At 39.7% G+C, this 14,194-nt stretch overlaps 1 long non-coding RNA gene across 1 annotated transcript in view; it reads right to left on the minus strand.

Annotated features, from left to right (window-relative positions):
• Positions 1–3,520: 3,520 nt before the first annotated feature.
• Positions 3,521–14,194, minus strand: part of LOC123640886 — an 81,094-nt gene continuing 70,420 nt past the window's right edge. Inside the window, exons 2-3 of the long non-coding RNA XR_006736125.1 lie at positions 6,367–6,436; positions 3,521–3,619 (exon numbers count right to left, since the gene is read on the minus strand). This is a non-coding gene — a long non-coding RNA (uncharacterized LOC123640886). The remainder of the gene's footprint in view (positions 3,620–6,366; positions 6,437–14,194) is intronic.

Genomic DNA, 14,194 nt, shown 5'->3' on the forward strand with positions numbered 1-14,194 from the left:
GTTCTTTTTGTTCAGGATTGCTTTGGCTACTTGATATATTTTGTAGTTCCATAAAAATTTTAGAAATTTTTTCTATTTCTATAAAGAATGTCAGTGGTATTTCCATAGGGATTGCATTGAATTTATACATTGCTCTTGGTAGTATGTTCATTGTCACAATATCAGTTCTTCCACTCCATGGAACATGGGATGTCTACTTTTTGTGTCCTCTTTAATTTCTTTCATTAGTGTTTTATAATTTCACTTGTAGAGATCTTTTATCTCTTTTGTTAAATTTATTCCTAGGTACTTGATTGTTTTCGTAGCACTAAGGTTTGATTCTTATTTCTTTCTCCTTTTTGTATCTGCTCTGTTAGTAAGTTTTATACTTTTGTGTTTTCTATAATAATGATTACTTGTCATTTGACTCTAGTTGTAGGACTCCCTTGAGCATTTCTTGTAAGGCCAATCTAGTGGTGATAAATTCCCTAAGTGTTTGCTTGTCCAGGAAAGACTTTATTTCCCCTCATTTCTAAAGGATAGCTTTGCTGGGTATGGTATCATTAGCTGACAGTTTTTTTCAGCATATCGAATAAATCATTCCATTCTCTCCTGGCCTGGTGGAGATGAAGTGGAGCATTGTTAATGTAATGGGGATTCCCTTATATGTGATTTCATGCTTTTCTCTTGCTGATTTTAGAATTCTCCCTTTGTCTTTGACTTTGGACAATTTGACTATAATATCTCTCAGGAAGAATCTTTTTGGATTGAATCTATTTGGAAACCTTTTAGCTTCCTAACTCTGGATGTATACATTTCTTTCTAGATTTGGGAAGTTTTCAACCATTCTTTTATTAAATATGTTTTCTACACCCTTTTCCTTCTCTTCTCTTTCTAAAAATCCTGTAATTCCAATGTTTGTTGACTTCATGGTGTCCCATAAAGTCATGTAGACTCTCTTTGCTCTTTTTAATTCTTATTTCTTCTTTTTTTCTCTTTGGGTAAATTCAAATGACCTATCTTCAAGTTTAGTGATTCTTTCTTCTGCTTGATCATGCCTAATGTTGAAGCTTTCTGTTATACTTTTTATTTTGTTCATTAAATTCTTCAGCTGCAGGACTTCTGTTTTTTTATAATTTCTATGTCTTTGTTGAATTTCTTATTCATACTGTGGATTGTTTTCCTGATGTCATTGAATTGCCTGTGTTTTCTTGTATCTTGTTGAATTTCCTTAAGAATATCATTTTGAATTTCTTTCTTGGCAGTTCTTTGATTTTCTTTTCATTGAGTTCTGCAGCTAGAAAGTTATTGTTCCTTTGGGGATGTCATATTATTGCTTTTTCATATTTCTTGTGTTCCTATGTTGATATCTACAGATCTGGTCAGATGAATGCTTCTTCTAAACTTTCTAGAGTGGCTTTCATAGAGAAAGCCTTTCATCTGCAATGGGTTTGGTTTTAGTGTGCTGGTTGGGAAAGGTGTGATGGCTCTGTTTCCAGATAAGCACAGTGGTATAGTCTCCATGCAGCCTCCAGCGGCATTCAACATCAGCAATAACTATGTGCACCTCAGTGGCCTAGGCTATAGAATTTCTTGGCAGTGGCAATGGCAGCATAGGTTGTTAATCTTTTCAGTGTTGAGGGCTTCTTGGGTTCTTCTATTTTTGTGAGGACACAATAGGGAGAGTTAGCTAAGGGCATCTCTCTTGATGTCAAGTCTGACATGGCCTAAAGCAGTTGCAGTGGTGCTGGGTTCCAGGTGCAGGTGTTCAGAGTGGCTATGGGGCTGAGGTCCCCACCTAAAGGTCTTGTGAACCTATTATGGCACCTGTGTCTTGGGGTGCAGGTTTGCTCTCTGTGGTAGGATTGGATGTAGAGTGCTCATAGAGCCAGGATTTGTGACTGAAGTACACCTAGTATCTTGGGACCAGGGGCCTGAATTATAGCTGTGATTCTACCTGGGGGTTGGGGACAGGGCACAGAACTGGCTTGACTCTGGAGAAGGAGTACTCTGGAGTTTGGAGCCTGGGGAGCAGGATACAGCTACAATTCAGGAACCTGAGCCAATAGGGTAACTCAAGTCCCAAGGGATGAGGTAATATATGTTAGTGACTCTAGACCCTGGGATGGAAGGGCTTAGTGGTACCCTAGACACTGTGAAGCCAGGTGCTATGACAGAAAGTACCCCAGAATGGTAGATCTGAGCTGTCATTTGGGCCCTGGGGGGCCACAGGGAAGAGCACAGTGATGATTCCACTCCCCAGGGAGAAAGGTGTCTCAGTAGCTCAAATTCTAGGGAGCTTGTCCAGATCCAGGAAATCAGGGTACTAGAGTTGTTTGCCCTGTAGGGCACAGTGTCTCAGTTCAGCCACTGCTCTGTTCCCTGGAATGCAGAGTACCACATCAATTCAGCCCAAAATGTTTGCCTGCTTAGCTCAGCCTGGGCACCAATTCCCCAGGGGGAAATTTACCACTTCAGCTCAGGCCTGGGGGCCATGACTATTCTGGGTGGCTCAGGCACTGTTTCCTTGGGATGCAGGGTACCACTTCAGATTAGGTATTGGGGGGTGTGACTGCTCTGGGCAGTCAAGGCACAAATTTCTGGGATGTGGGGCCTTCCTTCAACTTAGGCACCAGGCTCTGAGCTGCCGAGGTACTGTTTCTCCAGGAGGCAGGGCTCTGCTTCAGCTGCAGCCCAAAGGGTCAGGGGAAGGGGTAGGTGTAGCAGCTCCACCTTTGCTTAGCCCCACAAGGAAGGAGGTAACAGCTGCTCACAGCACAGCTTGGGTGGGTTTGGCAGTGGCTTAGCCTCAGGGATGAAGCGGAGCATGGCTACTTGCCCCCAGAACAAGACAAACAACAGCTGCAGTTCCAATTCCGTTATGGTGTAGCACAATAGCTGAGCAGACCACAGGGGTGGTGTGGGGGCACAGTGTTAGCTCTTTCTCTGTGGGGAGCACAGCTATGTGGACTCCAGGCAGCTCCCTCAGCTGGGCTGAGACCTGTGGGTATTGCAGGGGACCCCAGTGGTGACGTTCAAAGTGTTGATGGGGCTTGCTGGGATCCTGTTGCTTACCTCCTTGCCAAAAGGAGAAGTTCCTCCTGGCGCCCAGCTGATGATTCTGGTTGGAGAATGGGGTGGTGGAGGCCCAGCATTTCCTTCCATTCTGTATGTGGCCACACGAGTTTCTCCACTCCCCAGGGTTTCTGATACTCCTCTGATGCATGCTGGTGCCTCCCCCCAATTATTTTCTTAAAAATGTATTTGTTTATTTGTTGTCTGGCTGTCTTTGTGAAGGGGACAAGCTATAGAGACTCTCGGCCTTCATCCCACCTCATCTCTTCTTTTGGTAACTCTCCTTCCTTTTCCTCCTTTAGGGGACTGCTCCTCACACATGTGATGAGTTTCTGACAGGGCTTCTAGTCCCAGTACCTCCCCGTCCTGCCTGGGCCATCACTCAGTCCAGAGAAAGCAAAGCATTGCCCCTCCCTTGATACCTACTTCATGACAGACCAGCGTTCTTCCCAGGACTTTCCTGAGTTAGAGTTGAAAGAATGGCTCTCTTCTTCCTTGCATCGTGACCCACATGTACAAGATACCACTCCCGCTGGTGGTGGTGTCTCCCCCTGTGTGGAGCAGCCTAAGAGAAGGAAGCCAAGATGAGAGGCGGAGAAGAGAGAGACCAGGAGAAGCATGAAGATTGTCATGGTTTGGGTTCCCCTGGGGGCAGACCCTGAAGCAAGGACGTCAGGGTAACTAGTTTATTTGGAAAGTAAAAGAAATCCCAATAGAGGGATGTGAAGAAAAACATGGAAGAAAAGGAGGCCAATAAAATGTGAGTTACCAAACTAGTAACCCCTGTGGATAATGCACAACCCAGAATGCTTTTTTGTTTTGTTTTGTTTTTTTAATTTACAGCAGTAAAATGGATGCCTTTTGGACTGAGCTTCATATGCTGGCATTTGGAAAGCATCTCCCTGGCTCTGAGGGGAACCAAGTCATAAACAAAATTGCTTAGCAAGGATGGAATCCGAGCAAGATGGCTCAGTTACTGGAATCCAATATTCAATGGCCCCAGGCTAGGCAAGCAGGGAACATCCATCACTACAACAGAGAATCTGTGTCCCAGCCCCAAGAGCATGACTCACAGCCCATGAGTCCTCATATCTCCCCTGGGCAGCACAGGGTGGGCAGCAGGGTCCATTTTCTTCGTCAGACTCCCCAGATTCCTTTTCATGTGGAACTGTATACGTATTCATTTCTCTCTTTCTCTCTCTCTCTCTGTCTTCCTAATAGCTCTCAATCACTAGTGGTTACTATATATCTGGCACAGTCCTGAGTGTTTAACATGCACCATCTCAGTTAGTTAACCTTCCAAGCTGGTTAGTTAGTAAGCATTGCAAGCTTATGACTCAGGTACTACTAATAATGTACTTTTACAAAGGCAGAAATTCTTATACAAGAGGATGTCACTTATGTGCTTATGTGTTGATTAGCGCTCAAGAGTTTTGAAAGTATTTTGTTATGTTTCAACAACATTCCTTATCACTTTTTCTCAACATTTCTCTGCTTTTACTTTTTATTCTACCTTTTTCTTTTTCTCCCAAAGGTACTCTGCTCTGTCTCTTCTTTTGCTTTTGATATGCCCAATTTTTCACCAAGTACATTGTAAAGAGCACTCATTTTAGATTCCGAAAGGTGCTCAGGTTTGAAACATATGTTTTAACACCAAATGGCCATTTAAACTACAGCAAGTGGCTTAAGCTCTCCAAGCCTTTTTTCCATCTCTAACTTGGAGCCAGTGCTTGCAGAATCCACCTTGCTCTTAAATACAGTCACAAACGTAGAACCCATTTGTGAACTGGCAAGTGCTATGAAGACTAGGAAGTGGGGAAAGGGCATGGTGGGGTGGGAGAGGCAGTTTTGGAAGTGGGAAAAGGGTATGTGCAAAAGTGCAGGTAGGGTGAGAGAGGCAGTAAAGCAGGGCTTGGATGTCCCCATTCCAGGCTTAGGGTAGCTCCCCAAACAACTTGTGGAACAAAGTGCAGAGTGTATAAGCCAGAAAGGGATTTACAATCACCGAAGCTTGAAAAGGACATGCTAAAATGTTTTTTTTTTTTTTTATTAACTGTTGACTAAGTAGTTTATCAATCCTCCTGTTCAACCTGCACACATTTCATGCTCTGCAGCATCTCGGCAAATGCTTTAGTTAATTACCCACTAATTATACCATCATTGAATGGCTACACTGAGGAAACCATATAATTATGGAGCAAAAAGCTCTGAGCAATTACAAGGCTGTGCATATTGGTTGATTACAATAAATCCCCAGCTCATTGTTGATATTTGTCACCTGCTTAATGTTCCTAATCTCTTGATGCATATGATGAACCATGTGCACCATGGGAAGCAGGACCTTTGGAGGGAAAGCCCAATGTAAGGGAGAGATAAGAACACATATGCAATTTATGAATGAATGGGATGATGTATCCACTTCTATTTGTCTAGCCAACACATAGCTTCAGGTAATCACTATAGTGGTTACCTTTGCCCTCTAGGACCTCGAAAAGGGAAGACAGCCATGTATGCACAATACATACCTGAGTTAGCACTGGTGGAGATGGGTATGGAATGTAATGGGAGCCTAGTGGAATCAATAACTTAACCAAACACTGAAGAAGATTCGGGAAATTCCCCACAGAGGAAATGTTATTGAGGTCATTTTGAATGATGGAAATGTTGCGAAGTGTACAAGGGAGAAAGGGGGTCTTTGAGAACAAAAGATTTTCAAAAAGAATATGAGTAAATTACCAAAAAAAAAAAAGCAGCAAAAATTATCTTTTGTTGCAGCCTCTGAAAATAATACCCTAGCTTCAAGTGAACAGTAGCAGTGATCTCAACATTTAGGAGTGGGGACCATCTTATATAAAGAAACCACTGTGAAAGCCTATTTTTTAATTTTTTTTTTTTACTTTTATAGATTTAGAAGGTACAAGGGCAGTTTTCTTACATGAATATGGTACATAAATGCAATGTTTGGGCTTTTAGTGTGACCATCACCTGAAAAGTGTTCATTGTACCCATTAAGTAATTTTTCACCCCTCCACCGTACTCCCACCCTTCTGAGTCTCTAATGTGTGTTATTTCATTCTCTATATCTGTGGGTACACATTATTTAGCTCCCACTTATAAGTGAGAACATTTAGTATTTGACTGTCTGTTTCCGAATTATTTTACTTAAGGTAATAGCCTCCAGTTTCATCCATGTTGCCACAAGGGACACGATTTCATTCTTTCTTATGGAAAGCTGATTTTTAAATGGGATGATTCTTTATACTATACCCAGTCTCCTCAAGCAACCTCTTTGTGTTTTAGAAACAATCTTACCTAAGACCTTCTCTTGGCAATCCTATAATTGACCTTCATCATTAGAACAACAAAGGAGACTTGAATCAATCTGGAAAAAAGTTATAAAATGTAATGAAGTAATTGTAGAAAAGTTACTTTACATTCTTACATTGCCTTCAAGGCTGCCTTGTGCTGAACATTCTCTCTTTCCCTCCAACTTGAAAACTTCTGAAAATGCCTCAGGTATTTCACCCCAATCATTTTCTCAGAGAGAGGTTGTAAATATTTCAAAATATTGGATTGACATTTTCAGTATATGGTATATGGATTTCTCCAGAGATTTCTTTTTTTTTTTCAGATTGTGTCAAAGCAAAAATTCCACTGCTATATAATTAATATTTACTTTTAATACCTAAGATTGGTTTGTATTTCCCTGAGAAAACTGAAAATTATTGATTGAATTTATTACAAAGCAGAGAGCTGTGCAAATAGATTTGTTGTGTAGAACTATGTTTCTCTTCTCAGCAAAAATATTGAACATGTGACAAAGAAAAGCAGCAGTCAATTTCCTTTGAGACACTGCAACAACACTTATGTACTATGCTTTGCACATAGTGACATTTAATAAGTATATGTTGACTGACTTAGAAATTTGAGACATTACCTTCACAGAATTTTGTCTGTGTTTGTAAGAGATTAGATGGGGGACAAGAAAGCAAAACACTATCATAACTCTATACACAGCCAAAGACTATTTTTTAAAATCATTCATTTTATTGATACGGTGAATTGCATTTATAGATTTGCATATGTTGAATCACCCTTGCATCTCTGCTATAAAGCCCACCTGGTCATCATGAACTATTTTTTTGATGCTGTTGGATTTGGTTTGCTAAGATTTTATTGAGGATTTTTGCATCTACATTCATGAGGGATATTAGTCTGCAGTTTTCTTTTTTTGTTGTGTGCTTTCCTGGCTTTGATATCAAGGTGATATTGGCTTCGTAGAATGAGTTGGGGAGGATACCATCCTTCTCAATGTTGTGGAATAATTTCTGAAGTATACGTATGATTTCTTCTTGTAACTTCAGTAAAATTCAGGTGTGAACCCATCTGGTGCTGGACTTTTTTTTGTTGGAAGATTTTTAATTGCTGCTTCAATTTCTGTGCTTGACCTTGGTCTGTTCAGGAATTCTACTTCTTCCTGATTGAGCCTAGAAAATATTTGCATTCTACATATCCAATAAAGGACTGATAACAAGAATCTGTATAGAACTTAAGAAAATTAACAAGAAAAAAATCAGACAGCCCCATCAATAAATGGGCAAAGGACATGAACAGAAACTTTTCAAAAGAAGACAGAATAATTGCCAGCAAATATATAAAAAAAGTGCTCAATATCTCTAATCATTAGGGAAATGGAAATCAAAACAACAATGAGATATCACCTAACCCCAGTGAGAATGGCCTTTCTCAAAGAGTCCCAAAACAACAAATGCTTGTGTGGATGTGGAGAGATTGGATCACTCTTACACTGCTGGTGGGGCTACAAATGAGTACAATCCCTGTGGAAAGTAATTTGGAGATATCTCAAAGAGATAAATATAGAAATACCATTTGATCCAGCAATCACTACTAGGCATCTACCCAAAGGAACAAAAGACATTCTATAAGAAAGACATTTGCACGCGAATGTTTAGGGCAACACAATTCACAATTGCAAAGATCTGGAAACAACCCAAGTGCCCATCAATACATGAAAGGATTAATAAAGTGTGGTATATTTATACCATGTAGTACTACTCAACTATAAAAAATGGTGTGAACTAGCACCTCTTATGTTATCCTGGATAGAGCTTGAGTCCATCCTTTGAAATAAGGTATCACGAGAATGGAAAAACAAGAACCACATGGACTCGGCATCAAATTGGTACTAACTGATCAACACTAAGGTGCTCACATGATAGTAATATTCACTGGGTGCCAGTCAGGTGTGGGGGGTTGGGGGATAAATGCACAACTAATGGATGCAGTGTGCACTGTATGGGGGAATGGCACACTTGTGGCCCTGGCTTGAGCGAGGCAAAGGCATTATATGTAACCAAAATGTTTGTACCCCCATAATATTCTGAAATAAAAAGAAAATCATTCATTTTGTAATAGCTTTTTTCTGCATGGCATTGGAGAATTAACACTGTCTCTTAATCTCTTGCCCAATTCTACTGCCCAATCAACTCATGAAGAGTAAATTCTCTCCACGGAAACAGGAAGTTATCAGTTGAAATTTCCCAATCATTCACTACCCAGATGTATTGAAGAAGTCAACATTTTCCAGAAGTATTAATCTATTGTTTTAGGGAAATCTCTTGTGGACATTTATAAAGAAATGTCACTTTAACAAAATTAGAAGAGTGAAGAATCATTGTTTTATCACAACTTAGACCTTATTAGCATTTTGTCAACGTTTTGTCTAGTGCAGCATCTTGAAGACTGTAGGTACTCCTCAACATCTTTTTTCTTCATTTGAATTTTGTGCTATTAGTTTACCAATTTTGCCCGTAAGGTTTAAATTATGAACATTATATTTTCACTGTATATATCAATAATTCATATTAATATATTATATTATATTTGTAATGTATAAAATATAACACATTTTATTTTAAAAATTGGTAAGTAAAGCCCTGCCCATTATATTATTCCATTATATAATGGAGTGCAGTATAACATATTCCATACTCATGCTAAATAACTGAATGTTTACTGTATCTAGTCAAGATAACTACTCAAAGATTCAGTTTCTCATTTACAAAATGGGAATAGAGATATTTATCCAGCCCTATGGCAAAGTGAAAAAGACGTAATGGCTCTGAAAAAAACTTGTGGATTGTTAAGCAGCCTACACAGGCAGGCAATTGTCATCATTGTGAAAGATCATTAGTGAGCACAGCAGAGACATGTGTGCCACTACTTCATAGTAGAGTCCCTCAAAATAGATAAAGGAATTCCCAAACTTTTAAGTAAACACAGGGGATTCTTAAATCAAAAGTGATAGACCATTTGTCACTTTCCTCAGCATGATGCAACCTTCAAGCCAACCTGCTCTACGAAGCAGAACCTCCAGCTGAAGACACTACATCATCTTTCCAAAGAGTATTGCACTAAAATATTATGCAACTTAATCCTTGAATCCTTGGGCTCAAAGCCACTGAATACATTCATCTCTTTCCAAGCAAGACTGCTTGGAAAAGAAAGGTGCTAAGTAAATATGGTAATAAATGGATAATGTAGATTCTAGCTTCTGCGTGAGTATGAAGAGTGAGTGTTTAGTGTCACTGGGACTCTGATCCAGCACTGGAATTCTCATCCTTCCATTGATTTTTTATTATCTACATATTATTAAAACATACTATCACATCCTTATGTCATTATGCCTCTAGCAAATGGAATGTCCTAGGAGGTGGGAAATTTGAATAAATGTGAAAAGAAAAGTAACATTTTCTATGTTCAAGAAGAAAACACCTTTAAATCAGGAGGTACCATTGTCCTCATGATTTAATCATAAGGCTGCTTTTTTGAATATTTAGAAGACTTTTAGAATATAAGCTGGGACTAGTACAGAACTGAAGGAACATCCCATATGTATTAGTGTCTTGATAATGTGACATTCTATTGCCTGAAATTTGGTTTATTGTTGAACAAATCCAGCTTACTCTTAGGTCAAAGTAATTCATTCTAATCTCGAAGGATATTTTTGGAAAATTTGTTTTCTCTTCAGTTCTTGAACTCCTATCCTCTTACTAGGAAGGTTGGAGACACTGGGATTTCAAAACCTCTGTTTAGAGGGTTATCATAATGCAAAATGAATATTGAGAAAAAAGAGATAGTATTTTTCCATTTCAGTAGAAGAAAGTATGAAAGGATTAGAGGAATGGTTGTGGGGACAATCTGGTATCAAAAAATTGGAGACTGGCTTTCTCAGTGCAGGCAGCTCTCTTGGCTGTGCTTAATCTGGTCACTTGATGTCAAAGCATCTTAATATCTGGTTGCCTGATGTCAAAGCATCTTAATATCTGGTCACCTGATGTCAAAGCATCTTAATACCTGGTCACCTGATGTCAAAGCATCTTAATATTAATAGCTACCAAAGAAAACATGGAGTCCACCTGCCTTAAGATATTCAAGAAGAATATACTAATTATACCCTTTCCTTGGGAGTTTTGAAGTGTTGGAGCTAAAATTCCTGTGTGATTTCTACTTTGTATGAGGTGTTTTCACAACAAAAGGACTATTTAAGTCACAACAGATGACTCCAGCCACCCTGACCAATTTTCCACCAAATTTAAGTTGTCAATTGGTTTGTCATGTATAAATATACTGGCTTATATCCAGACACAAAGGTATAATACCAGCTCCCTCAATTAAGAATTCAGGAGTAAAGAAATATGATATTGAGATGTTCACAATACCCCTTCATTAGGATGCCAGAAATTGTGACAAAGTTTTCAGTGTTCATGTGACATTTGTCAAGAATGTAGCATTGTGTGAAGAATAATTCTCCAGGGACTTGACTTTTATAAATTCTGCTTAAGTTTTTGGCCCACACAGCAATGGTCATACTCCTGTATTTCCATGTGATATCTTTTGTTCTGTATATACATAGGCCTAAAATACATATACCTGTTTATCTTAAAATTTTGTGAACACAACCATTTCACAGTATTTACCACCAACCCTTTGGAAACTTAGAGCATATGGGCCCAAGATGGCATGCAAAGCAGTCTCCAGGTGGACCAGATGTGCAAGTCCTAGCTATGCTGAGAACCATGTTTGTGAGTAATGATAGCTATTCCAGTCTCTATTCCCTTCTTGGGAGCTGGTGGCCAGCATGTCCTTGATTAATGTTTTCAGCCAGCCACGAGCATGTGATCACACCACTTCCCTTTGCCAAGCACTGTCAGCCCTTATCTTCTTTTTCCCCAAACTTACAGCATGCATGCTTGCATGCATCGATTCCTTCAACAGACATGGATTTATAGCTGTGGTACATGGCTTGTAGGGGATAATAGAATAAATAAAGCACGGCCATGGCCCTGCATGAGCTTTAGTCTTAAAGGTGAATGAGCAAAGTGGCCAATGAACGTATCATACAAAGCAGATTGGTTCGCTTGCTCTAGGAGAGGTTAAGAAGAGACACTGTGGTCCTTCAGAAGAGGGGGATGAGATAAGGCAGTGGAAGCTGGGCAGAGAGTAGATGAAGGTGAAGAGCATTTAGGGTAACATGGGATTCAAAGTGGCTTTTAAGAGAACACAATAAATCCATCTGGGAATTATTGCCAGCATATAAATGCACTGGGAGAAGAGGATTGTGTTCCATAAGTGTCTTTGACTTTTTAGGGTAACCAACCATTCTGGCTTACCCAGCACTGCGGGTTTTCTCAGGATGCAGGATTTTGAACATTCAAACCAGGAAGGTCCTGGACAAACCATCACCCTAAATTTTCTACTCCTTTACCCACATACCGATGTGATTTAAGGGTGATCTGTTGACTTCGTCTCCTGAATATTTCTTTAAAATGTCTCCTCCTCTCTTTTGCCCCTTTCACATTTCTGTTCAATCTTCATAATTTCTTGGCTGGATTACTTCAGCAGCCTTCTATTCATCTTTCTCACGGCTGACAAGTGATCTTTCTAGGACACAAGTCTTGTCATGTCACTCCCCTACTGAGAATTCTTCAATCACTTTTCAACACCTTCAGGATAAAATCCAATTTCTTTAGTTCCTTAATTTTCAAGCTTTAATGTATATAATAATCATGTAAGAGGAAAATCTCTTTAATAATTGAAGTGCCTATCCACATACATGTTTGTTAATCCAACAAATACGTGCTAAGTGTCTACTATATGTCAAACATTATTCTAGGAAACAGAGTTAAGGTGAGCAAAGCAGGCGATGGCCCTATCCTCGTGGAGCTTGCCTTCCTAGTGGGACAGGGACAGACCATTACCAAACATGTATTGAATGCACTGTCAGGTAACAATATGCGCTGTTAGGCTTTCAAAGAAAATAATGGCAAGTAAGAGAATAAAGGATGGGTACAATTTTAGGTAGTATGGTCAGGGAAGACTTGTCTGAGTGACCCTTGAAAATAAAACAGGGCCTTGAGAATATTTGGGGTGTGAATGTTCTAAGAGAAGAGAACAACAAGTGTAAAATTCCTGAGTTGGGAGAGTGTTTGGTGCCCTCGTGAGAGAAGAAGGAGGTTTGTGTGGCTGGAAAGGAATGAGCTTGGGAAGACTGATGGAAAGCAAGAGGAGAGGGGAAGCCTGGAGCCAGAGCATCTAGAGACTTATAGGCCATTTTAAGCACTTTTGATTTCATTCCAATGAAATGGTCAGCCACTGACATTTCTGATCAAATGAGTGACATGATTTGCATTTTCAAAAGATCTCTCTGGCAGCTGTTGTGCGAAAGACTATTTGATAAAAGAATAGAAACGGAGAGACCATGCAGGAGATTATTGTAGGCAGAAAAATGATACCAGCTTGGAATGTGGTGGGATCAGAGTTTTTAAGAATTGGAAATGCTGCAGGCTTCCCCCCAGCAGCCACACCTCACTCCCTGCATACTAAGCTCACACCTCTGTGTGATGTACACTCTGCCATAAATTTCTTTCTTCTATGCACATGCCTTGCCTAGCCCTGGATAGCTCATCTTTTTAAAAGCTTAATGGAAGAGTTATCTTTTCCAGGATGTCATGCACAGGTGCAGGTTTGGGGTTGGTGTTTTGCCTTCACTGCACTGCTCCTATACTTAACTTACAAGCTGGATCACAATGGCCTGATGACTGGTCTATTTATATCTCACCCATTCTTATAGTCATCAATCTCTCTCTTTCGCACACCCACCCCCACAAACACAAACCCCACATGTGATCTCTCTGAGAGAATTAACTGGCACATAGTAAATACAAAATACATTTGTGTTAGGTAAATGAAGGCAGGAGCTTGCATATTCAAATGAGAAGAATAGAAACTGGGCATTGCTTGGAGCTATATCTTGAAAAGGCATTATAAAAACAGTCATGTTTGATCAACGGACTCATTCATCTATTCTGCATACATTGTTTGGGACCTACTAAATGTAGATGCTGTGCTAGGTGCTGGAGATGCAATAATAATACGACGCTATTAGCATTGATTGCTAGTCCAGTCATGAACACATTTCACTTGTGACTGTAAGAATGCATTATCAATAACACCTAAAACTAAAAGGTGAACAGGATGCATGGAGCCTCATATATTGTGAAATAATCCCAGACAATACTTTACAGAAAGCTCTCCCTCCTGTAGTTGTGCTATAAACAGAGTAAAAATTTTTAAATGTGTAACAAATGTTCTCTATTTTAAAGGGTTCAGACAAAAATTATTTTGATAGAAACTGTGGAAATGCATGGTTAATTATGAGTGACATGAAACCAACCTCAGTCCAAGTCAGGGACAAGCTATAAAATACACTACAGGCCTATAAGAAAATCAGCAATATGCCCAGTGTAATTCTGTATAATGGAGTACTGATGGCAGCTATAGAAAGCAGTTTTTATTTGTGTATAGACACAATAAAGGCCTAAAAACAACTTACAGGACAGGTGGCTTGTGGCAAATACTACCTTCTTGTAAAAATTATATTAAGACGGATGAAAAAATCATGGAGTGAACCCTGGATAAGCCAACCTCCCCAGTGTATGCCGAACCAACCAGGAGGACTTGACCTTTCTGTTCTCACTATGACCAAGCTTTGCACAGGACTATGGCCTTCCACTATCCACGTTGTCAAACAGCTTGCAGCTGGAGTAGATAGCTTAAT

This window comes from Lemur catta, chromosome 1 (genome assembly GCF_020740605.2).
Source record: "Lemur catta isolate mLemCat1 chromosome 1, mLemCat1.pri, whole genome shotgun sequence".
NCBI classification, from domain to species: Eukaryota; Metazoa; Chordata; class Mammalia; order Primates; family Lemuridae; genus Lemur; species Lemur catta.